The sequence below is a fragment of the Aythya ferina genome (assembly GCF_964211825.1).
Source record: "Aythya ferina genome assembly, chromosome: 2".
NCBI lineage: Eukaryota > Metazoa > Chordata > Aves > Anseriformes > Anatidae > Aythya > Aythya ferina.
In genome coordinates this window covers 130,507,158-130,531,207 of record NC_140297.1, presented here as the reverse complement: position 1 = coordinate 130,531,207, position 24,050 = coordinate 130,507,158, and the positions used below count along the sequence as shown (strand labels likewise).

The 24,050-nt window shown below is 38.6% G+C and overlaps 1 long non-coding RNA gene across 2 annotated transcripts in view; it reads right to left on the bottom strand.

Annotated features, from left to right (window-relative positions):
* The window catches only part of LOC311432744, a 64,251-nt gene that overhangs the window by 33,203 nt on the left and 6,998 nt on the right, over nucleotides 1–24,050 (bottom strand). The window contains exons 2-3 of one of the 2 annotated variants that reach the window (XR_014690284.1): nucleotides 9,091–9,213; nucleotides 113–260 (exon numbers count right to left, since the gene is read on the bottom strand). This is a non-coding gene — a long non-coding RNA (uncharacterized lncRNA). The remainder of the gene's footprint in view (nucleotides 1–112; nucleotides 261–9,090; nucleotides 9,214–24,050) is intronic. The other variant, XR_014690285.1, reaches the window with a different exon arrangement.

Sequence of the window (24,050 nt, the reverse complement as noted above, 5' to 3'; positions counted from 1 at the left end):
ATTGGACCATATAGCCTCCTGAGGACCATTCCAATCTCAACCATTTTGTGATTCCATGATTAGAGAGACCGTCTAACTTTAGTAGGTCTGGTTCTGTAAATTTAGCAAATACCTGGTTAGATGATGCTCTGGAGCCTTCTGAACAACCCATCAGCCTGGTCAGTGATCCTTGGCAGAGCTGGAGCAGGCAATCACATTTCCATCCTTCACACCCATTTGATCTGCTGTGATCACAGGTGTACCATATAAATCATGATGAACTGTAGATACATGATACAGATAACCAGTGAATCAATGCTTGCCCAACGCTACTTACATGCAGCACCAATGAGGAAACCTCAGACGTTTTGTACTTGATATTTAGTAGTGATTATAAATTTTGATTCCATGATATCTCATTGTACTGGAAGATGTGCAAATTTAAGAGCAACTTATAACCTATGCTGATGAGCCTACACACACACACACACACACACACACACACACACACACACACAAAAAGACTTAAAATATCCTTTGGCAATTTGAAGTATCCTGTTAACCTTACAAAACCATGGAGATGATCCTTATAATTTTTTTCATTCTACAAACTCGATTTCATTTCTGATACATGACTAGTGATAATCCAGTTGGGAACTATGCTTTCATTATAGACCAACATGCGAAAGCAAAAATGCTACCTTTATATTGGGTACATGTGAGGACTTTAAAGAGCACAATGCATATCAAAGTCTCTGGAATTGCTTGCTGACTGCCATTATTTGGGGATGCTGTATTGTCCCTAGCTAACCATCAGGACATTAGCGCTGCACAGTACTCAGCATTAATCAGCTGCCACTCTCACCCTTTGACTCCTCTTCAATTTCTGCTCAGTATTTTTCCTGGCTATGACACTGGCTGGCAGTGCCCTGGCTCTGGCAGCAGCACCTCCTTTATCTCAGCATGGGGTAGGCGGGGAGCACCCCCTCACTCTGGGACCTGGCTTCAGGCAAAGGGCAGCGCATCCCACCTTCCCCAGCCTCAGCTCCCAGCACATGGGCTGCAGTGACCTCCTGGTTACCGGGCGTGGGACTTGTGGGCTGCTATACAGAAATCAGTGGGACATGTACCACGGCCCTCTTAACTTAAGTTGCTTAACTGGAGTTATTTTTAACTCTATGATTTTTACATTGGAATGCAATGTTTATCTGGATTTCAAACTCAGTGTGGTAAAGCTAGACTTCCTTCCTGCTTGGTGTTGTGCTTACTATCCACTGTGCCATTTAGCCATTGCAATTTCATTTTTATATCAATTCAGCAATTTTATTGTGATTTCACTACTTCTTATGTAGTAAAGTTCTCCTTCCCCCTTCACTTTTACATGAGTTTCATTTGAATTCCTTTGAATGAGAGCCCTGCACAACACAAATCAGACTACAGCCTCATTAATTCATTCTTAATAGTAACTTTCACAATCGTGGTGTTTTGGCTGGCTCTGTAAGAGAAGTTTTAACAAGCAAAAAAGAAAATCTGCAGTCACACAATCCTTGGTAAGGAAAACCAAGATAGCAAGACAAGCTGCTAATGGATAGGTACTACTTTGGAAGTTTTCACTCTTATGACATAACATCAGGATCCTTATTTTATATGACTGGTACTTTCTTTCTCTTGGTATAAATATGTACTACACTGAATTTGGGACTCCTAGATTTCATAGATTAATCACCTATCATACATTACAATCATTTCATTTGCTTAGTGAGCTGCCAAAGTACTATTGATCATACTGTAGTTACACCTATATATATAATGGACATATTGATTATCTATAACTACTGTTGATATCCAGATATGCGTTGGGAACCAGAAAAGCTTCTCACATAAATAGACAAAAAGTCTACTTAGAATTTTTGAAATGCAATAGTGACAAACGTATTGCCTGGCAATATAGAGCAGATATGGAGATCTATGCAATACAATAATAAATAGAATATAATTTTGGGATAATATGCATAGTGAGAAAAATAAATACTGAAAGAAAAATCAGTATTTCAAACTAAAAGAATATTTTGAAACTTACTGGATTAGACTTTCTACTTTAACATAGGTCAAGTGCATAAACTAATTGCAGAAGAGTATTTTATAGCATCTGTAAATGAGATGTTCTGGGAAAGTGCACCCTTAGCCTCAGAGAAACACCAGTACTGAGGCTGCATTTTAGTCACTGGGGTAATATAAGTTAAACACCCTCCTTCACTACTTTTAACTGCTGAGTAGGACAGCTGATATCTCCCTGCCTACAAATAAATTATTTCCCCATGGATCTATTCTTTCAAAAAGATCAGTACAGCTTCTGGTTTCCCTTTGCCACTTAAAACAAAAAAGAGGTAGCCAATAACTATACTGTTATATTGTCTGACTCTTGGGCTCCTATGTTTTTTCCCCTTCTCTTTTTAAAGACACATGCTGAATATATCACATATAATTTTTTTTGGCCTTTTTTAATAAAAGAACAAATAAGAAGATATATTTATCATTGAAAATGAATTTACTTTATGATTTCACAATATTTATACACAAATAATCTCTGGAAAAAAAAATGTCTTGGTATTTGGCAAAAAATTTCTCCATTGCCAGACAGAAAGTTATTTTTACTTAACAATTAAGACAGTTGCTAAGATGCTTTCTCAAATATATTTCCACCCACACAACTACTCTGTCATATGATTGCTAGCATCAGAAAAGCGGATAATTGCAATGTACTGGCTCTTAGAGGATGTTTTTGATAAAACAAGCTGACTGAAGAAAAATCTCAATAGATTTTCAAATTGTTGGGTGCTAATAATTGGATGGATATTTTAAATGCAATTGAGTGCTATATAATGTTCCAGTTGTTTGCATTACCTGTTAATATTAGACTTCGATTAAGTTTTAGTCATGCCTTACTTTGTTCCTGAGCTCTCTTTATAAGAATCAGTCATAATTTATACAGCATGTAAACCTAACAAAGCAGCCTGAATTACAACTTTTTTCAGTGTGATTTAAAGTGGCACTGTGTACATACAAATGTCAATATTATTCTCTATATGCAAATATTCCCTTTGTTTGCACAATCCTCAAGAGTATCATGTTTCAGCATTTGGCTGCTTTTCACAGACCAAAGGGCAAAGTGGTGGAGCGACCTGCAGTAACACATATTAAGAGAAGCCTTTGACCAAAAGCTCTTCAGTCTTGGCAATACCAAAGTTACCAAATTTAGTCCTTAGTTATGCAGAGGACTATGTTTTATGTGTGTCACGTGAAATTTTCAGGAGTCAAATAAATGAAATGCTGCTTGTCCCACCCTTCTCCCCAACACGACGTTGTTCTAAGCACAAAGGAAGCCCTGCAATAATTCTGCCACAGGGCATGATACAGCAAGTGTTTGCATATCCGTACACACAGCCCTTCTCCCACATAAATAAGAAAATAAGAATTTGCAGTAAAGAACATATCTGCCGTCTTAAGGATTTTATTCCCATTCATCCTTTCACCCAGCCTTTGTTCCTTCTTCATGCTGCCCATTGGATGCATTAGGCACCAAGCTCAGACCAAGACTAACATCACACACAAGGCAAAACTGCCGTGGAGCCTCATGGCATGACAGCCTGCTTTGCACACTGTGCTGAGCAGCCAGCTGCCAGTCATTGAGCACAATAATTTAATTTTTGTTTAGATCCTCTTGAGTAAACGGTAAGTGGGGTACTCCTCTTTCACGCACACACACATGTCAAATCCTGAAATCCCCTTCCACCTCATGCCCAAAGCAGAGTGGTTGTTGGTTTGTAAAATATTTCTCTGATGTTCTGATGACATAATAATCAACAGTTTTCAGAGCAAAAATGAGACTCCTGTTGCTTAATGTTGTTGATTTGAAAATAAGAGTATTTCTATACTTTGCCCAACGTATACAATGTAAAAGTTTTCAGTAATTTCTCATTCTTATGTACCTATAGGTCTTCATGTGTGCAAACATCTGCATTTGATGTCAGATACCTCTCTGACTCAGAAATCTCCTTGGAGAAGCTGTATGTTTATTCAGCTAGGTTCACATTCCTGGTATAGTATTCAGCTTGAAATTCATCTGTTCAACCAGCACTAGCAGCCTACCAGCTGGCCTTGTTCAGGGACACTGACTTGCCAGAGGAAGTAGAGGTTGCCCCATTTTAGCCCTATCATTTTGTTATATCTCTGGCTTTTCTTTCAGACCAGTTAATTTAGTCTTTTTTATTGCTGTTGATTTCAAAACCCCAAGTCATTCAGAAATCCACTATCAAACACAAACGTATTTTGTAAATGTTTTTTGTTGTTGTTGTTGTTGTTTTTTTTTTTTTATTCCCATGAGCACACATATTCCTACAAGGTCCTGGTCCTTAGCTTTACAAGTTCAAAAAGTATTCTTACCTTTTACTGCACAGCGAGGTGCATATTTAATTTCCAGTCATTCCCATCCCCCCACCCTGGTTTGCCTCCTGCCTCTGTTGCTTCAGATATACACCACAATAAATGTAGATGAGGAAAGGCTTTTTTTTTTTTTTTTTTTTTTGGCTAGTTATCCAAACAAGGCAGGGCAGTGCGACTCTTTTTAATGCCATAGCAGAATTTTTTGGCACTGCTAATAATAATAATTCCTTGGTGTAGCACCTACCAGGTATATAGGAAAAAAAAATAAAAATTAAAAAAATGCTTTCTGACTGCAGTTTCACCGGATTAGAGCAGTTCCCCGGCTGTTCCGAAGTGTTTCTCTGCAGCAGCTGGCTTGCACGGAAAGCTATTACAAGCGCTTCAAGGATGGGTTTAGGCTGTGTTGTTTGGCAGGCTTTCTTGCTGACATTTCAAGACAGTTCTAGCTCCCCCTCGTGGATAATTAACAACAGGAAACGTTTTCCTTATTAACAGGCTCCACTAGTTACACATTGATGTATAACCTGGACCTAAAGTGTGGATGCCATTGAGATAAACTTTTATGTAAAGCAAATTAGAAGGACGTCACTCTCTAATTTCTAACCCTCATCAGCACAATTCCCCATTTTCCCATGATGATCTCAGCGAGGTTTCGGGAGGACTTTCCTCTCTCCTTTCCCAGCTCTGGCTGTGTGACACCCACCTTGCTGGCCACAGGATGGAAGATGCTCTTCTTGCTACTGCTCTGCGTCAGCTCTTGGCACCCAGCCAAACAAAAACTTCCTCCAGGAGAAACACAATCCACTGAGCTCTTCTGAAGACAGTATTTGAAATTCTTTATTATGGTTCCTTTCTGAGATGTTTCAAATATTTTTATAGTACCTGCTGTAAGATAATAGATGATGCCACCTACATATAATACCCATTTCCCTGTGCTTCTTTCTGATTTCCATTCAGCTGTCCATAGATGCATAAAATATGAAGATGACATCACCTTGCTAAGTTCTCATGATTATTTGATGGTTAATCATGATCCCATGATTCTTCATTAAACAGAAGAAAAAGCCAAGTGAAACAAGGGAGAGGGAAAAAAAAAAAAAAAAAGCACCATCTAGACTTAAATCCTTACAAGGTGCTCCCATGTTGTGTATCACTGGTTAGAAAATATCTTGCTGCTTCATTTTCATATGAAGACTTTGATATGCTATTCATATAAGGTATGAACTGAAACAGCATATCAAAATAAACAGCATTTTGTTAAGCTCAGAATTCTACCATGTGATGTCGCGTTCATCACTACATCCTCACAGACCGTATGTGGAAGTCAATGGAAAGTGATTGCATAACAATAGTGTTTAGTAGCACTTAAAATGCCATTCACTACTCCTGTTGTTCATTAATAAACTAAAGCAAGCAATTTTTATATCATGTAAATGTTTGGGTTTTGTCTATATAGTGGTAATAGGTATTCCAGCTGAAAAGTAAAAAGAATCACCCACAAGACTGCCATAATAAGCAAGCTGGGTGAATTTACACATAAGTACCCCTCAGAAGAGAGTTCCTTGCACTTTTCCCAGCCTACGCTGACTTTCAGTGAAGCAGAAATGTTTCCAGCACAGCCAGGTGCTGCACTTCACCTTCACGCCTGCAAATGGAGCAAATATGACAGCTGCTCCCTCAGAAACTGCAACCAAAATAAGTAATAATGATGTTCCTGGAGAAACAGTGGAGACCTTGCACACCTCCCCCATGAAAACGCACACACAGACCAGAACCAGTACAAAAATAATTCTGGTCTGAAACTTCTGTACTAGAGAAATCTGACAGCATGTAATAAACATCTTTTTCAAATTCATGCTCCTCATAAATTAAGGATGATACAGTGGCAATATATCTTCTCTTTCCTTTGTTATGTATTTTACTTTCACTTTAATTTTCAGAAAAACAATTATCCTTTGGAAAGGATCCAATTTACAATGACACGAATCTGCAGAAGCCCAAACAAATCTTTGTAAATAAGAACAACACAATTTTATTGCAGTTCTTGTGACTTGTCTTTCCAATGTCTTATTTCATTATTTTGAGGGAACTCACAATCAGCAAATTCACATCCACCAGGAATTTACTCTCCTGTTCAAATGAACTGAAATAAATAAGTAGCAGACAACTGATTCTGCCAGTGTCAGTGATGCTCAGACAGCTAGGGTTCACAGCAGAGAACACCTGCACAGATTTTATGTTTATTTATTTATTTTCACTTGGAAAAAAAAATAAATGTATTATAGGATAAAAACAAAGCTAAATCAACCAAACAATATCTCCTTATTCTACCCTCGAATGTAATTCTTCCACACATTAACTATGCAAGAGGCTTATAGAAATGCCAAAAACAATGTACATGTCTTGCTTAAAAATCTCAAAACTTTGATACAATCATAACTTTAGACTCATTATGCGCCAAGACAATATTTTATCTGTACACAAGAAATCAAATTATAGTATAATTGCCTGTCACTAGGCAACCATTGATTTTTTTTTAAGATGAGCAATCAATCCTTGGAGACAAAGAATAAACCAAACATAATAGTAGTTACCACTTAGCCCTTTAGATAATCCTTAAAACCAAGAGCCACTCTTTTCTCTCTTCTGAAAACTACTCTTTTTATCTCACAGCATCAAAGAACCATGCCAGGTACATTTGTGCAGTTTTTCTAAATCAGTCCCTGCTGTTAATTACATAGGGGATGTAAGGATGTTTGTGTCAAATAAATAAATAAATAAATAAAAATTAAAAAAATAAAGTGAGCCTGTGAGACAGAATTTAATGTGTTAAATCTTTTCTAAAGCATAGGGCTGAGAGGTAGTGTATTGTTGGACCATTTTACCATGTCTTCAGCAACCTCCTAGCCAGAGAATTTTCTAAATTCCTAAACCCTTCTTCTAGTGGAAGCTGCTCTAGCAACTTGTTTTCTCCCTTGGTCAGCAGCCATCTTCCGGCATGTAGCCTGTAACCTATTTACATGCATTTGTTCCAGCATCCACCATCCTTTAGCTTATTTAGCCCTTTACCATTTTGTTCAGCTGCTAGATTTACGTACGAATAACAATCCCTTTCTTTGTCTTTATTTTGATAGGCAAAAGAGGAAGCCTTTTAGCTTCCTTTTGCACCAGAGGATCACCGTCCCCTTTAATACCAAGTGTCTGCATTGATTCTTGTCAGCTTTTATTTTTCCTGTATCCTTCTTCCACATCTGTGTTTCATCAGTGCCTTACGACTAATATTTCCTCTCTTCACAGGAAATATCTTTCCTGATGACCTGCCAATTATATCTGCCTTTTTTTTTTCCCCCCAACTATACAACAAAGGCTATTGTCAGTAAGAACGAGTAAGATTACCTAGAACCCTTGACATGAACCCAAACATGTTATAACTACATGAGCCTGGGCAGAAATGGAGCAAAGGGAGACACAGGAAGAAGTGAGAAAGTTGACAATGATTATTCCTTAAAATAAGTCATACAAGATAGCAAGAAAACAAAAACAAACAGTCCATCTACAGAACACTTTAGACATCTGTACCAGTGAAAGAAAAGTGGGAAACTTAATAGAAGAGCCTGAACATGTTAAATATTAAGTGTGATTATCTATGCCAGTTAGCATGAGAATGGATGGGATAATTCATACAGGCTGCATGTGCACAGAGTAAGTATGTTGAGAAGACAGCTGGGGTGGAGGAGGAGACAAGCTGCTGCTCCATGTCAGAGGACCACAGGCTCTGCATTTTGGCTCCACAGGGATAGTAGAAGGTGCTCAGCTGGAAATTCTCAGGTAAAGGTGAGAATAGACAGCACCCTGTCAGAAAAGTGACCGGTATAGTTGTCTGAAAATCTCTCTCCTAGAGCTGGGAAAGTAAAGAAAATTCTATTAATGATTTGGGAAGGCCAGCTTTGAAAGGAAAGATGAAGAAATCAGCTAGAAAGGGAGACCATCAATGTTCAGTAATGCTTCTAGGAGAACCAGCTGTGCATGCAAAGGCAAATCAAGTAGCAGAATTGTTACTTGATAGTTTAATATATCTAGGGAAAAAAAAAAAAAAAAAAAGAAAGAAAGAAAGAAAGAAAAAAAAAAAAAGGAAGAACAAGATCAGTTGACATGAACACAGAAGATACCAGATTCAAGGAAAGGAAGATATTTTACTGGCAAAAAAAGTAGCACACTTTAAATAAAGGAAAAAAAAAAAATAAAGCAACTACACCATTCAAAAGGCAGAATAAGAAAACTTAAAAACTTAAAAACAGTTCAGCTTGACAAAGTCATGGGTCCTCAATAATCTGAATTTACAAAGCATACAGCAGGAAATGAATGAGAAGCAAAAACAAATTTTGAAGCATGACATACAGAATGAGGCTGGGCAAGCCACAAAGGCAGATCCAATAGACAAAGAACATACAGGAAATAAAAAATACTCTATACACACATACTGCACGGGCAAAACTACAGAAAGAGATGGTACAGAAAAAGGTAATATTCATTCATTGTCTGCTTTAGAAGCATATCCACACATTTGTATTTTGCTTTTGCATTGTCTTACTCCTACTAGCAGCAGATCTTGCACATCTTCCTATTGAAATGCTTATTTCTCTGTTCCTGTCCCCCAAACTACCTTACCTCATCAAGATCATTTTCAGTATTTATCCTGTCCTCCAGCATGCTTTATACCCCTTCCAGTTTTGGCAACTCCACGACTCCTCCACATCTGAGAACTCCATCACATCCTCTCTAGCATCTATGCTATTGAAAAAAAAATACATATTAGTATCAAACCCAGAAAAGACCCTCAGACCCTCACAGGGCTCCCCAGTACCTTTTTTTTTTTTTTTTTTTTTCAATACAAACTTCGTGGCAAGGTTTTTTGAAATCTGAATTCAAAGTCTTGCACTCAGCTAGCTATACATTTTCATTCCTCTAGCCTATTTACTAAATTAACATATCATAAGAAACATAACAAAAACCCTAATAATGCCAAGGCAAATGAAATTTGCTTCTCCCCATCTGTCCAAAAGACCCATTATCCTATCAAAGAAGGAAATAATATTGACTTGACATGACTTTTTGACTGGAATTCACCTCATTTTAATCTTTTGAGTGTTTACAGGTGTTTGGAACTTTTATTCCAGCATTTATTTGAAAATCAGGATTACTTGACTAGTTTAGAGGTATGCATCCTCACCTTCTATTCCTCTTTTCTTTTCCTGTCTTCCCTTCTACAAAGATTATTTCCAAATAGTTCAGAGTCAGTAACAGAATAAGATCAAAAAAACAACCCCCTGTTGAAATTAAGACTGTTCACGTGATATCTAGAAGTTTGCATCTCACATACAGCAAATATTTAACATGAATATGTTAAAATAATCAGAAAAAAAAAAAAGTTTATGTTTTATGAAAGAGTGTATCAAATTCCCTAGTTTAAAAATGACTAGAAAGAAGAGTGGAAAGAGAAAGTGAAAAAGATTACTATACTACAATATCATGTTTAGGCTAATGAAGGTCATAAAAAACACATTGAATGCCATAAAACTACATCTTGGCATATTTTTGTTTTCTTTCCTCATTTCTGAATAAAAGTACTGGCATAGTCAGGTGCTTCTAATCACTACAATTCCAAATGTAGACCTCAGAGTAGTCTGAGAAAGTCTTGGCTGAAATAAAAGATGAGAGAGAAATACATATCTCATGACAGATGTCTAGTCTTTGACATTTAATTTTTTTGTTCATGCCTGCTGATTCATGTCTTGATTCTCTCTTTCCTGGAAGTCTTTGTTGTACCTTTCACTCCTGTAACTTTTGAATAGGAACACAATTTTTATCCAGTGCTGACAGCTTGTCATCTTTCTCCCAGTAATTTATCATTAGAGATGCTTATCTTGTGGTATGTCCAAGACTGAAAGAATCTGCTTTTGGTTTTTGTTAAATAAGCTAAAAACTACATGTATAAACAACTCTAGTGAATGAGGTTTCACTGAAGTACTGAAATCCATTTTTGTTTACGCCTTTTTCTTCTCAGTGCAATTCTCTGTTCTTTAATCCTTTATTTAGAGGAATCTTGTCAGTGATAGAGGGAAATCCTTTCCTGTCTGATGAGAACTTGGAGGATTAGAGCTCAGGGTCACAAGGACAAGAACCCATCCTCCCAAAGCTCTGAAAAGAAAGGACAAGGAGAGTGTATCCCCTCTGACGGATGCGAATGGTGAACTGGTAATGACAGACATTAGAAAGACCAAGGTACCCAACAACTTCTTTGCCTCAGTCTTCACTGAAAGTCATGTTTTCCTGAACCTGTAGATGGAGACTGGGGGACCAAAGTCCCACCTACTGTAAGTGAAGAGCAGGTCCGAGACTAAACAGGTACAAGTCTGTGGGACCTGATGACATTCATCCCAGGGTCCTGAGGGAACTGGCTGATGTAGTTGCTAAGCCTCTCTCCATCATATTGGAAAAGTCCTGGCAGGCAGGCAAAGTCCCCAGCAACTGGAAAAATGGAAACATCACTCCCATTTTCAAAAAGGTTACAAAGGAGGACCTGGGGAACTACAGGCTAGTGAGCTTCACCTCTGTGCCTGGCAAGATCATGGAAAAGATTCTCCTGGAAGCAATGCCAAGGCATATGCAAGAAAAAGAGGTGATCTGAGACAGTCAGCATGGCTTCACGAAGGGCAAATCATACCTGTCCAATTGGGTGGCTTTCTACAATGGAGTGACTGCATCAGTTGACAAAAGAAGACAGACTGATGCCATCTACCTGGACTTCTGCAAGGCCTTTGACGCGGTCCCATACAACATCCTGATCTCCAAATTGGAGAGATGGATTTAAAGGGTGGACCATTCAGTGGATAAGGAGTTGGCTTAAAGGTCACACCCAGAGAGTGGTAATCAGTGGCTCTATGTCCAAGTGGAGGTTGGTGATGAGTGGTGTACCTTTGGGGTACTGTCCTGAGACTGGTACTCTTTAATATCTATATCAATGACCTGTACAGTGGGATTGAGTGCATGCTCTGCAATCTGCAGATGACACCAAGCTGAGTGGTGTGGTTGATAGAACAGAACGAAGGGATGCCATCCAAAGGTACATGGGCAAGCTTGAGTAGTGGGCCCACACGAACCTAAAGAGGTTCAACAAGTCAAAGTGAGTACAGACTGGGAAAAGAAATCACTGAGAGCAGCCCTGTGGAGAAGGACTTGGGGGTTCTGGTGCACAAAAAGCTCAACATGAGCCAGCACTGCATGCTTGCAACCCGGAAGGCCAACTGCATCCTGGGCTGCATCACCAGAGTGGCCAGCAAGTCAAGGGAGGTGATTGTCCCCCTCTGCTCTGCCCTTGTGAGGCCTCACCTGGAGAACTGCATCCAGGTCTGGAGCCCCCAGTACAAGAAGGACGTGGTGCTGTTAGAGCAAGTCCAGACGAGGGCCACAAAGATGATCAAGTGGCTGGAGCACCCCTCATAAGAAGAAACACTGAGAGAGCTGGAGCTGTTTAGCCTACAGAAGAGAAGACTCCGGAGTGATCTCATTGCAACCTTTCAATACTTAGATGGGACTTATAAAAAAGATGCAGAGCAACTCTTTGCTCAATCAAATAATGACAGGATGAATGGTAATGGATTTAAACTAAAAGAGGGGAGATTTAGATTAGGAGGAAATTCTCAATCAGAGGGTGGTAAGGCACTGGAACAGGTTGCCCAGAGAAGCTGTGGATGCCCCATCCTTGGAGGTGTTCAAGACCAGGTTGGATGGGGCCCTGAGCAACCTGATCTAGTGGGTGGTGTCTCTGCCTGTGGTGTGGGGGAGTTGGAACTACATGATCTTTGAGGTCCCTTCCAACCTAAGCCCTTCTATGATTCTACGGTTCAAGCTCAAGCTTCTCTACTAAGAACTCTGATTTGCAAAGCGGGTGCACACACAGAACTTGTACAGGACTACCCTACTTCTTCTAGCTACTTGTCACAGTACTGTTTGACTTTCTTTCAGGAGTCATCTGCTCTACCTATTGCTGTTCCTCCTTCCCTGTTCTTTCTCCAGTGACAGGTTCAGGAAAAAAAAAAAAAAAGGCTAACCTACAGAAACTCTGGCCTTACATTATGCCACCAGCTTTCAAGCCTGAAGAATTGCTGAAATGTACCACACCACTCAGACATGACTCTATAGAGGCAAAAACTCAGCAGCTTGGAGTTTTATTCATATAAAATAATCCTCACTAATTATGCTAGGGAAAGCATATTAAAAATTATTTCATGTATTAGACCACAGTGATGGCATGCCACCTCTGAAGGAGACTAAATAAATTTAATAAATAATTAAAAAAAAAACACCTGAGAGTAGAGTGGCTATGTGAAAGAGCAAATAAAAATAATACAAAATAAAATAATACAAAATAAAATAATACAAAATAAAATAATACAAAATAAACGGTTTGTTCAGGCTTCTTTCGTTGCTTTCTTATTAAGGAAAAAGCTTTGGGTGGCTATACTTTACTGAGGTGGAGAGGATTATCCTTATTTAATATTAGAATAAAAGTTCTCAAATGCTTTTATCACAGGGGCTGGATCTCAACAGAGCTCACTACTTCCTTTTACAGAAGATCCATATCTGCCCTGCAGAAGCACTTGAGATACCATCCTGTAAGCACTTAGTGTCTGGAGCAGCGCCTGCAGAACATGATCAGCCAGCTGTCTTAAGGCCACCTACAAGTGCTGTGCAGACCAGCGATCCCAAAACTCTTCAGTGAACAAATATTTAGAGCATTTGTGTCTACAAAGATGCTTTCTTAGTACATTTTTCAAACCCACATAATAACTCTCTTGAAAGAGAAGTAAAGACTGAAAAAGGGCTCCAGAAAAGACCATTTCAACAGCAGTAGACCTTTTAAGCTCTACAAAACTTACACATGCATTATCCATACTTGCACACTCATACATATGCATACATGATTATAGATGTAATCAATCATAATTCATCAGGGCAATACAGACCTGGACACAAAACCATGAGAACACTATAGCACCATTCACTTTTGACCCTTCCTGTTTAGCAAAGGGCAAATGACTTCTGCTCCATCACAAAAAAAAATAAAATAAATAAATGAAATAAAATAAAATAAAATAAAATAAAATAAATAAAATAAAATAAAATAATAAAATAAAATAAAATAAAATAAAATAAAATAAAATAAAATAAAATAAAATAAAATAAAATCAATGCAATTCTGATACAACAGTTCAGAACAGTTCGCTAAGCCCTGCTTTTGCATGTAATGGTTGCATTGCACCATATACAGAAAACAGAAGCAGATGCACGAGGAATAAACCATAAACCATGGTTTGCTTTGTGTATCTGGTTTGCTGTGAACTGCCAGGTTTTATAATTCTCTTGTGTCAATTATCTGGTGCATAATATGCAATTTCATGTTAAAGACTCTCTTTCAGTCCAGGTATTGGGTCTCTTCTACCCAACCACCTATTTTCACAAATTTTTCAGGAATTGCATCTTCATTGATGCATCTTCAGTTGCTGTCTTGCTACTCACATCAAGCAATTAAATCACCCAACATGGTGGGGTATAAAGGTGAAAAAACAGTGAGAGCACTGATGGACAGACAGCGTTAGGCTAGGAAGAGGAGGTTGCAGTGACAGTGTAGTATGTAGGGAAGGACTCCTTGCACAATGTATTTGCTTACAAGCTAAGTACTAACTGGCTCTAAATAAGCTCTCTTTAGTAAAGTACTGTCATCTATTAAACATTTCCAAAATTGGTTTAAGTTGATTACAGTTCTAAGGTTTGGAAAACTTGATTCTAACTAATCTTATTTATCCTATTGAGCCTTTGAATTTTTTTCTTCTGACCACAAGAGCTAATATCTCATTTATTTTTGGCAGAGAAAAGGGTAGATAATGGGTGTTGTTTGATTTCTTATATAATCCTCTTACTGAAAAGGAATAAGCTTTAAGGGAAAAAGTAAATATAATAGATGTTTTATAGTCTGAGACTACATGAAAAATATTGCTAGTACTCTGGCAGTATTGGTTGCTATTGGTTTAAAATCAACTGTAGAATAACTTAATAATATATATTATATATATATAAGGCATAACAGAATACTAGCAAATAAGAAAAAAAAAAAAAAAAAAAAACAAAAAAAACAGTGCTTTTTAAAAGGCACTGAAGTTCAGCTTTGTCATATTCAGACAGTAGGTATTTTCTACAGTCTAACTCTGAAAGAAACTTACCCAACTACATGCCGTAACTTCCACATTAACGTATGTACTAGTGCTACAAAAAAGTCAGCTATTCATGTTCCAATAATTCTTGGTACATTCGGGAAGTCTGGTGTATTTGGAAGGAATTAGTATATGTAAAGCTACTATAAAAAGTCATCTAATCTGTTCATGAAGCACATAATGTTTCAGAAAAGAAGTTAAGAAACTCCATGCAACAAGAGGCCACAGTGCTATAACCACAAACAGCCATAGCTATAGTTACCAAAACTAGTACAAGTACACAGCTTATCTGACTGTATTAAACTGGGTATCCATTAAAGACATAGCCTCTGCCAGTTATCTGCTATGGGGAAAGTTTCATACCTGCTTTAGTGCACAGATTTGCTGTGTGAAACATCAGCCACTTCAATTTACAAATCAGAAAGAAAATACAGCTGCATTTATCAGAGCACTGTATTTGATGTAATCCCCTGAACATGTTTTGTAGCTAACAAAAGGTAAACATGTCTGCACAGAATTTATGTTCACAGCCTGCTTAGACTGCCAAGTTTCAGCTGGTATGTGTTGACCAAAATCTGGTACACTAAACAAGCATTATGTAACACGTCTCTCTCAACCACTGAACTTGGCTCCTCCTACCTAAATTAGGAGATTGAAGATAAGGATTGGCAGGCATTCATAATTTTAGAGATGAGGATGAGGATATATTCTCATTTATGCAAGTTGCTGAATTTAGGCAGCTTATTTGTTAAAGACCTACTCAGATCTTTCATAGCATTGAATTGAGACAACTCAAATATGATTTTAGTAAGATCAAAGCTGCATTCTGCAGAGGAGATGGAGGTCAAAAGCAAAAAGCCTATTTATTGCATAAATCTTTCCTTCTGAGCTCAGACAGTTTTTGTTCTAGCAAAGCATCTGAAATGACATGGCACCTTGTACAGTTATTCACCTCAATTCAAAAATACCAGATCCTTTAAGACTCTCATTGTTACTCAATACCTCAGTGGCAGAATTCAGAAGTTTTGGGCTTACTGACCTGTTTGACTTGAACCTCCACCGAGTATCATAAATAATTCTTCTAGTTTCTAACAGGTCATATCCTGTAATTACTTTTTACTTTGTGAAACAGTGAACCATTCAGTGAAGCATTTCTTTGCAAAACTGTAGAGCATTTTTGGGGTCATTTTGTCAGGGTGGGAGGAAAATGACCTGTTAGCTAAAAAATAACTGTATCTACGTACTCCTTTTTTCATCTCAAAGGATGACTGTGGTAATTCTGCACAGGTAGCCACATTGATTGTAATGACAGTAGCAAGTGACAGTGGCACTTAGACAAAGTAGTTAACTGCTGTGTAATTGCTGTAAAGTGTAATTGCTGTGGTGCATGCCATTGGATTCAGTCAGTATCACACTTACCAGTTCATCAGTTTATCATTCTGCAGATCAAATAAACCATCTTCCAACTTTGGCACTCTTACTAATACTATCATTTTTGCATATCTTATTCAGAAGTATGTACCTCTGAATCAATCTTTACTCATGTCCCTATAAGGACAGAAATGTGGTTGCATGCCTGATTGCACAGAACAAGGAAAGAAAAAAAATCTTCATCAGTTATTGAAAAGGAGAAAGGGTAGTGAGATTGCTTTTTGATACAGGACAAAATACATATTACAAGCAACAGCATGCAAATGTTTTCATCATATGCAACACCTTTTATTTTGCCCCTACCTATGCAGAGCAATGAAGTACTTTTCAACAAGCCTTGCCATGTGCTTTCCATGCTGATCAGGAGCAGAGATCTTCCCTTCCCATCCTATTGCAAGCATCCTCAAACAGTGAGGAAACTACACTCTTAAACATTTGTACATGCAGGCAGAAACAGCAAACACTGACAAATATCGGCAAAAGCCAGCACAAACATTTTCTACAGCTGACAGATCATACCAAGTTTTAACTGGAACACTAGAAATGCTTGGTGTGGAGCCATGCCAGTTTTATTTTCCTGCTTGTGGGCAGACAGAGTGAACAAGTTACATACGTCTTAACAAGTATTTGTCTTCAGTACTTGTCTTCCTTTCAGAAGTCGACTATTCTGTTTTACTTAACTTTTCCTAAAATACCCTATCAATAATATTGTTAGTCTGGGAACAGACATGCCTTTATTCAGTTTAAAAATTAAGGGATACAAGAATAAAGCAGAAGCCAAGAAGCTGTTGGGTCATCAGTTTCACATAAAATTAAAACTAAGCACTACTGGTGTCCAGCCTAATGTGCTCTAGTCCACTTCCTCCCCTCCAAATAAAGTGTTGGACTGGAATCAAAGCCCTTTAACCTTATTTTTGGTAAAGACATTTTTTTTTACTAAAGAATGTTTTGCAAAATATCCTGATAATATTAAAAACTAGATACATCCGTCTTTGTGAAACATGCTTTATTCACTTTTCCAATGTGTGGACTACGTAAATTTGTTTTACATCCTCTAAATCTTCAGTGCTTATTACAGAGATTTCTTTGAATAATAGAAGTTACTGTGTGAGGAGATACTGTGTGACTCACTTACAGGAGTATTTCCAAATTTTAAGTGGACAATTTATCTTCAAAAAGCATGGCCACTGCAGGGAGCACCAGCAGCCACGTCTCTCCTTGTGATCAAGGTATCATATAATTTGATTCTCTTGGGGCCAAAGTATCCTCCATTCTTGATTGCACCTTCAGCTTTTTGAGACTGTATAGATTATAGCCTTGTGCCAGAAAAAGCCACGTGATCCACAGAAGAGTGCAGCAGAAACAACACCTTTGCATGCTAGGAACCCCTTCCCAGTCTTCCTCTTCTTCAGGTACACCTCACACCTGACTTACCATTTTGTTTAGCTGCTGACTGTTGTATCAACAGCACTGCTGGTAATAGGTAGCTTGGCACTCACCTCGCATAGCACAACCAAAGCCTGTCTCACCTCCAGAGCAACACGCCCAGAGCTGCCAGGCTGAGAGATAAGGGTGACTGCCACCCTCCTGCTCCAGTCCTCCTCCTGTTTGTCTGGTGCCCTTGTTCAAACTGCCAGTCAAAATTCGGAGATGTAATTTACTAAGCAAAAACCTATGCAGAAACTGACTGGGGTTGATACCCATGATGCCAGCCAGCACTACACGCACACGCATGTTAATGTTTTATTCTTAAGCAGCGACTTGTTTGCTCCAAGTGCAGTGATAGCAATGCACGGGATGAGGGCAAGGTGCTGAGCAGTGACTCAGTCCCTGATAGACATACGTACTCCCAGCTGTTACCTCCAGCGTTGTCAGCACAGGCAAATCATGAACTGACCCCACCTCTGTCCAACTCACCTGTGTCTCACGCTACCTCCACAGATATCAGCAGGCTGATTAGCTCTGGCAGGCTTCTTAGGGAGAGATAGGAAATCTGGCTAGTGCAAAAGAAACACAACAGTACTCAAGTATATTCAAAGAGGATCCCCAATCTCTTTCTAATTACCATTGCAGAGAGAAACTCAGGCCCACTTTACCTTCTTGCTATTCATCAGTTTTGTTTTCTTTTGTTTCTGGTTGGTTGGTTGGTTTGGTTGTTGGGTTTTTAACACTGTTTTAAAGGAAATATGTCTGTCACCTTTATGATTTTCATTGCTGTAGCCTTCTATCTCCCTGTGCCCAGAGATCATGTTGTCACACCTCAGTTCCCCATGAACACCAGTCACCTTAGCATTCATCTGGAGCTGCTTTGTTCTCAGCACTCTAAGGCTGGCATACGAGGGCATGCATCCCTGGCATGCACCCCGAGTGCAGCGCTGAAGAGGGATGGAACGAATCCATGACTAATCAATTAATGTTTGTTTACTAGCTGTTCTGGCCCTGCCCTGTGTTTGCCTGCTCCCCACAGTTCTTCCTTAGGCATTCATCCAACCTTTGCTCCAGGAGTTAGTAGCAGTGACTCCAATCTTGACAGCAGTGAAGCTTTTTGAAGTGCTTCTAGAAAAAGAAGAAATTTCATCAGCACCAGAAGGATCTGGGAAGTAGGTATGCCATTGAAGCCTGAGAATCAAGGGTTGGAAGCAGGCATCCCATTTGAAAGGAAAGTGTCTTGAACACTGTCTGAAGCTCGTGTTGGAAACACCGCCTGGGCAGGGACCAGAAGGATGTCCTCCTCTTACCCTTACTTTCTTGACTGCCTGGGTAGCAGACCATCTTGGATCTAGACAAGCTTGAAAGTTCACTGGAAGATGCAGATTCACTGGCAGACTGCAAAGTGGTTTGCCTACCAAAAGTTACTGACAGCCAAAGGACTCTTTTTGGATCAACAGCTAATAAGATACCTTATGACAGAGTGAATGAGAGGCAGGTTTCCAGCAACGTAAGCCTGATTCTAGCAACTGCTTTCATATTATTCCAGTATCCTTCCTCAGGTGGCTTCTAGATGAAAAGAGGATGCTTGTTACAAGGGGAATGTGGACTGTAATGAGTGTGAATGCAAAGGACAAAGAGGCAGAAGCTGACAATTTTTCAATCCGCAGAAGTGGAAAAGCTGATGATTGCTAGCACTTCCCACATACTCAGCAACTGCTGGTAACTTACACCCATATGTCAAAGTCCATGGAGACCTAGCCCAAGAGAGATCAGTTTTTGAGAGACGGAGTCCAACCGGTGGTGGTGACAGTAGTGCCCATGCGCCGTTATACCTTCATGTTGTACTTTATGCAGTCCAGCTTCAAGGAAAAACTTTCTGATATCGCAGCCTAAACTTGTTTCACAGCGTCAGTTGGGACAGACTTGGCTTTTTAAGACTTTTGTAACCTGGTCATGCAGCACAGGGTTTGCTTCTGCTACTTTACTGAGCCGTGGTGAGGCAGCAGGAGAGGCATGCTGTAGACAAGGGGTTCCAGGTCCCAGGCTGCCGTGGGGACAGTGGGTTTCTCTGTACCACACTGAAACCTCCAGTGTTACTTTTTATGGTTAAATTACCTGTTTACCACCTCCAAGTGCTAAGAGCCAAGGTGTCTTGATTTATATAACAATAGAGATTTCACTTTTGCTTTTATTAGAATTAAAGCATTTGGTGCTTTCTTTGCATCTTGTCTCCTGAATCACTTCCCTAGAACTTCTTTTCCTGAAAATACAAACCCAGGAAGTTCCCGTACCTTCTGCTTGCCAAATTAATAATGGTGAGCTCTGGTTATAGCCTAGAGGCTCTTCCTAGAAAGAAGGAGAGTTTTACATGGCAGGGAAACGAAGGGGGCAGCAGTTCTAGCTTGTGCTCCAGGATTCGCAGCTAGAAGAAGCTGTCCATGCTGCTCCTGAATGCCCCACTCCAAACCCACGAAAGCAAATGCTTGAAGGTTTGACCTGCCAGTATACATGCCAGTAATAGCTGGGGAAAACTTTCTGCCCAGGTTCACATGCTGTGTTATAAGCACCATTGGGTAGTGTTTACATTTGTACAAGACCATTCATAAGTAGCGTAGGTAACAAGGAATATTGGGCTGGAACAGGATAAGTGCAAGAAGGCTGCAACATAGACCTGAGACTGCTGTTTTGCTCAGAAGTATCCTATGTATGGGTGCAACAGAAATACCAGGAATGCCTTAAAGGATCTTAGGAATATGAAAACATTATGGCACTGAGCTCACTTTCTAGGGTGCTCCTGAGAAGCAACTGAAGAACATGTGTATGATGCCATGATATCTATAGATATGACATCTATGCCATGACATAGATCTGCCTCCATGGAATATGCAACAGTTCTACAATTTTCAAAACCCACTCCTGATTTAGGGGCACAGGTTGCCAGTGATGGACAAAAACTCCCAGAGGCCCATGTTCACCCTGCTACAATGCCCATTCATCCATCCCCTTACGTGTCACAGCCACGTGGTCTTACCTAGCCCATCTTTAGTCAGTTTGCTCACAGCCATGCCCTAATCTTAACCATACACAGAAGAAGGCACTAAATTGCATCATCTGCTTCAGAGGAGATAACAGACAACACTGGGTGTGACACACACTGACAATGACACAGCTTCTCCCAACCCATATAAAAACACATTAAATAAAATGTGACAAAATGGAATTCTGCCTGAGAAATGGCCTGTGAATTATGAGCATGATATTTTTCCTTCTAAAACTGTATGGCCCAGAAATTAAACAAATAAAACAGGGATGAGAAATAAGATGAATATTTCTTCAGCATTTCTAGAAAACAAGAATCTAAAACTTGCTGATCCAGAACACCTGTTTTATAGGACACTACCTCAAAAGAGACTCAGATCTTCAAAATGAAGTGGTACATTCTGGAGCATTTCCAAAATCAATTCTTATTAAAAATGTAGTAATTGCGGTGTGAGGGAAAGAGAGCTTGGGCAATCATATATAGCCTTGCTCATTCACAATCATTTTGAAAAATGCAACTGTTGAAAACTTCGATAACAATTTTTGAATATCATGCAAAAGAATAAAAAGGTACTGTTGGTCACTCATTTCTTCCTTTTAGTTTTAGAGTCTACATCACCATTTAATCCATTTCTGCAGATTAGAACAATTTACAGTTCTTCACATGTTTTCACTTCAGGTCACTTGACATCTGTGAGCACCCATATTATCTCTACTGAAGGACAGAACATAAACCAAAGACACCAAAAGTCCCAAACAGAACAAGCACACATATCCATTCACCAGTTCAAAGTCAGTCCTTTAAAATGTTTGAAATAAAACAAAAATTGTAGTATCTGCACACTGCTCTTATTATGAAATGTGCTTGCTACATCTTCAGGTGATATTTAAATGTACTTTCTCTGTTAAAAAATATATAAATAATAAGATGTTCAATTCCCAGCATGCGCTACCAGCTTTGATTTGCCAAGTGATGTTTATCGGATAAATTGCATTAACACTCCATATTTTGATGGTAATTTTGCTTCTTTCTTAACATCTCCCTCCCACTCTATGCACACATTTATCTCCCAGGCATTACAAATGAAGAAAGGCACATTTTTTATCAGGATATTCAAAAATAAATATGTGTTTGCAATATTCAGGGGAAATTGCAGACAGCAGCAAAAAAACCTCCAAACTAGAGAATCTCTATTTTCAGCTGAGCTACAAACCTATAAACTAATATTTTGCTTAAAAATAAGCATGCAAGTCAGGCATGCTGAAATAAGGGCCAAACAGGCACATGTTTGCAGGATTAGGCCCACAAAATCCAAGTTTACAATAAGTAATCTGTTTTTTTTTTATTATTATTATTATTATTATTATTATTATTATTATTATTATTATTTGTTTGTTTGTATCAATTGATTTTTTTTTATATCAGCCTGAAAGATTTACATCAATCTGAAGGAAAACAGATTTCCTCTTCATTATTTACTACCATGCAATAAATGCAGCTGCTTGGTAGTAAAGAGGTCATTTTGTAAGAATTTTTAAGTGCGTGGATTTAAGCATGCTGCTGGGACTAAAAAGCAAGTCAAGTAAAAGCTGTGAGGATGGGGAGGGTACAGTTAGCAAAAGAAAAACAAAACTGGAGTTCACAGAAGCCATAACATTAAAATTTATTTTTACCCTTGAAGAAGTTCATTAAAAGTCAGAATTTAGTTTTTTTGTTATGTGTGAAAGACAGAATAACCTTTCCTAAAATAAACATTATTCAGAGAAGTGATTATACAAAATGCTACTAATAAAACAAACAGAAAAAAACAACCGTCAGATGGAAAAAAAAAAAATCAGAATGCTTGTAATGGGATACACACATTTATTATTATACATCCAAAGCATGAAGAAAATAAACATTAGTGCCTTGCAATTTATTTCCAAGATTTAAGGCCCGACAGTTTTTCTTAGGGAAGACTTTGGTTCTACAAAATTGGAGATATTTTATTTTACCTCCTTCCACTGAAGTTCTTATCATGTCTCCTCCCTGCCTTCTTTCAACATCAGGAGAAAGAATCCCGGTTCCCTTTTGGAAAGAAAAAAAAAAAAAAAAAAAGAGGAAGAAGAAGAAAAAGAAGAAGAAAAGAAAAAAGAAAAAGAAAAAGAAAAAGAAAAAGAAAAAGAAAAAGAAAAAGAAAAAGAAAAAGAAAAAGAAAAAGAAAAAGAAAAAGAAAAAGAAAAAGAAAAAGAAAAAGAAAAAGAAAAAGAAAAAAAGAAAAAGAAAAAGAAAAAGAAAAAGAAAAAGAAAAAGAAAAAGAAAAAGAAAAAGAAAAAGAAAAAGAAAAAGAAAAAGAAAAAGAAAAAGAAAAAGAAAAAGAAAAAGAAAAAGAAAAAGAAAAAGAAAAAGAAAAAGAAAAAGAAAAAGATGGACAGGTTGTCTTGGGTATTAACTACATTATCTTAAGGATGGATGGCAAAGCAAGTCAAGGCAAGTCATGGCAAGTCACGGCAAGGCAAGGCAAGTCACGACAAGGCAAGGCAGGGAAAGGCAGGGAAAGGCAGGGAATGGCAAGGCAAGGCAAAAGGCAAGGCAAAAGGCAAGGGAAGGCAAGGAAGGCAAGGAAAGGAAGACAACAGAAAATTAGAAAGAAAAGTTAAATAAATGCCCTTTTGTACTCATATACATAGCATAAAAAAGAGCCATCACTAGAAAATATGTAAGTTTGCACCAATAGTAAAATATAAATGATTATATTTTTAGGAAAGCACTCTTAGAAACACAACAACAAACCTACGTGAACTCCCAATGCATTGACATTTTCATAATTTCAGTACAGGTGAATATTTGCAAAGACCAGTGCCACTACCAAAAGGAAAAATAAAAACAAACAAACATGACATTGTACTTTATAAAGTAGGAAAAGCAAGAGAAAATGCATTAGCTAAGCCCTCCTGCTCCAATCCCTTCTTTTTTTTTTCTATGGCTCACTGAAGCAGAAGTCAGATTTGCAGTTTGCCGCATCTGGAATGTTTTTTTTTCTCTCCCACTCAGCCTCCTCCAAGGCACTGAGACAGGCAGAAACCAGCTCGAAAACTTCCACTTGCTTAACAGGATGACTGCACCAAAGCCCGTCACTGCAACACAGGGCTCAAGCTGCTCAAGACCCATGAAAAAAGAAATATCTCCTGCCTCATGGATGCTGCCCCAGAGTCCATGAGCAGGGCCACATCCTGCCCCAGCACCCAGCCACCGTGGAGTCTGTTGCCCAGCTGGGTGAGCGGGGAGTGTGAGCACTGGGAAAGTTGAGGCTGCCCATTTGAAGAAGTTTGGGGATGTATTTCTGAGGCATTTTGATAATGCCCTCAATGACATGCTTTAATTTTTGTTTAGCCCTGAAGCGGTCAGGCAGTTGGGCTCGATCATTGTTAGAATCCTTCTGACAGAAGTATTCTAAAAATAAATAAATACAAGAA